We start from the raw sequence: 2,815 nt of genomic DNA, 5'->3' as shown, positions 1-2,815 counted from the left end.
CTATTTGGTTTGTTCCTTTTTCCCTCTGCGCCCTCGAAAATAGGAAATCTTTGCCAGGTCCAGGCTGTGTGGAACTTCTTTCTTTGATCTAACATTGATATCATCTTTGTGTACATTGATTTAATCCCTGCAATGTCACGAAATGTCATTGTGTATTTTATATTGCATTCAGGTATTTTAAAACCTGAATCAGTCACTGAGAAGTTCTTACTGTAGGCCATTGCTTCAGTACCCCCTTTTCTTAGATTACAAAACTATATCTAGCATATTGTTGCTGTCAGGCAGAAACCTAATATTTTACCTTTTTGGTCATTAATGCCCTATGTTATACTACAGTGTCATACAAAAAGTAGCAGATCTACAAGCTCAAAATATATTGCGTTTTTAGCTTGTAGATCTGCTACTTTTGAATCCTGAAAAGTAACCATTTCGGACATGAGGTGTCCACCTGATGCTATGAATTAACGATAACCCACTTTTGAAGAATATATAACATTACAAATAAGAAAAAGGAGTGAAAGACTTGAAATTAGAGCATCCTGACCTGAACACATTTACTCTACCTGGTGTTCATTTTTCACTTGTATGTGCCCCTGTAGTACCTCTTTGTAACCCTAGGTGTACACGTAACACCATTTGAGAATCACTTGGCAACAATCAACAATTTATTATTACACTGTGTTGCAAACACTCAACACTAAAACTGTGAACGTATTACAAGAAAAGAAAAAGTCCAATGTCTTGAATGAATCTATTTATTATAATTGAATGGGCTCACAAATGTGCACACCATCACAGCTCATCAAAAAGACCTTCAGCTTCACAATAGCCTTTGTACACGCCATCCGGAGCGGGAAATCGCAGCCTCACCTGGAAAAGGAGGAAGATAGATGATTTACAATTTAGGTTTTAAAAGCTCTTAAAGCTCCCAAAATGAAAATGTTTCTATTGATTAGTCAGCCCATGGAGACTTGAGTTCAATAATATTTTTTTGTATTAGTTGCATTCCTAAGACAAAATTATGAGTATAGTAAATGTAGTAAATCTATAGTAATCAAAGTATTGCCTTAAAAAAAACTAATAAATATTATTGAACTCAAGTCTCCATGGGGTGACTAATCAATAGAAAAAATGTCATTTTGGGGATGAACAACTACTTTAATCCAGATGGATTTACAATAGGCAAGGCGAATATTCTAGGGTGAGTGGAAAAAAGCAAAATGGTCAAAGTATGTAATATATGATAGTTTTACCTGGTGAATTATGCAAGCTGGCAGGACAACACGATTCCCTATCCCGAGTTTTGCCCCCTGAAGGATCCACTCCAAGACGTGCCGGTATCCCGCCAGGCGATATTGCCTGCAGTCAGAAGAAAGAAGAAAAGTTGCAGACTGTATACAGTAGTATTGTAGCATGCATGCTGTGTAGTCTCTCTCATACTGTTCTTTCATAAATCCTGATTCATTGTTGTGTGGGTGGGTGTGACACGTTGTCATTGATGTGTCTGGCTTTACCATTCACATGTAATTCAGTGGAGTTTCATTGTCATTAAAAGTCAGTCATTGTCATTATTTTGTTGTCTGAAGAGAACAATGTGTAATGATGATGGCTCATTGGTCAGTGATTGGGCTATATCTTTTACATTCATGTGTAATTCAGTAGTGCAATAAGTGCATAATGAGGGTGGATAATTCAATGTCACTGTGTTGTCACTGTAACAAAGGAGTTTTGACCATCATTAGCCTATAGCTGTGGTTCCTCTTTTTAAAAGGTAAACCGAGGAATCATACATTGTACACTACAGTGTTGTCCTTCCTCTGCCCAGCTGTGTGTACATCAGCTATGTGATGTTACACTGAAAGACATTTACAGGACATTTAGTCCTCTATAGAGACATTTTCATATGTGTGAAACGAGATGAAAAAGAAAAAAAGATGGGGTGGAGTGCTACACATTAGCACCGAGATGGCTCGGTCTGCATCTCAGTGCACCAGGCATTGAATTGTACTACTTCTATAGACTAGAATCAATTCACGTTGCACTTTTATCATCTGGTCTATAGCTAAATAGATCTCAAATTATTTAAAGTTGTGGAAGGCTCGGTCACACAGACACACAGACACACAGACACACACACACACACACACACACACACACACACACACACACACACACACACACACACACAGAGAGAGAGATAGTGTAAATAAATGGATAGCTTACTTCAAACTCATGGTCCCTCTTGGTCCATTGGGTTTCGGCTGCTTCTTCCAATTCAGCTTGGGTATCCTGAAGTAGGTTTGAAGTACACCGCTGTCTAGGTGGGGAGAGAAACTGGGGTGCTCCCTCCGTCACACACACCGTCTCTGTGTCAGCTGGAAGCTCTGCTAACAGGAACTGGACACGGGGCCATGTTTTACAACATAGCGATTCCTTTTCTGTTGGCATGGCCAGACAGCGTCCACACTCACACCAGTCAGTGTTGTTAGCCCTGGGTGGTCCCTCGGGCTCCGGTGCAGCTGGCAGCTGTGTCTCTCTCTCTCTCTCTTGTCGTTCTCTCTCCTCCATTTCCTCCAACGTGAACTCTGGCTCAAACATGTATGGCTGAACAGCAGATTCAGCCAACATATTTAAAAAGTCCTCCTCCTCGTCAAAATACTCCAAATCTGTCTCTGAAGCCATGTTTTTTTACTACTGTTGCTGCTACTGCTACCTTTGTTTTGTTTTGGGGTTCGCGGTAACTGCTTGCCTACTACGGTAGCCGTTCCGGGTCAATCCTATATGTAGTTTCAGTAGCTTACGGACCATCGTCTAG

General features: G+C 40.4%; 1 long non-coding RNA gene across 1 annotated transcript; it reads right to left on the bottom strand.

Moving 5' to 3' along the window:
* Positions 1–775: 775 nt before the first annotated feature.
* On the bottom strand, positions 776–2,331 carry LOC308280947. Its single transcript, XR_013961797.1, has 3 exons — positions 2,224–2,331; positions 1,254–1,359; positions 776–870 (listed from the first exon to the last, which is right to left on the bottom strand). It is a non-coding gene; the product is annotated as an uncharacterized lncRNA (long non-coding RNA).
* Between the last annotated feature and the right edge of the window lie 484 nt (positions 2,332–2,815).

This window comes from Nannobrachium achirus, assembly GCF_963921795.1.
Source record: "Nannobrachium achirus genome assembly, contig: SCAFFOLD_353, whole genome shotgun sequence".
Classification (NCBI taxonomy): domain Eukaryota; kingdom Metazoa; phylum Chordata; class Actinopteri; order Myctophiformes; family Myctophidae; genus Nannobrachium; species Nannobrachium achirus.
This window is presented reverse-complemented; position numbering and strand designations above follow the sequence as displayed.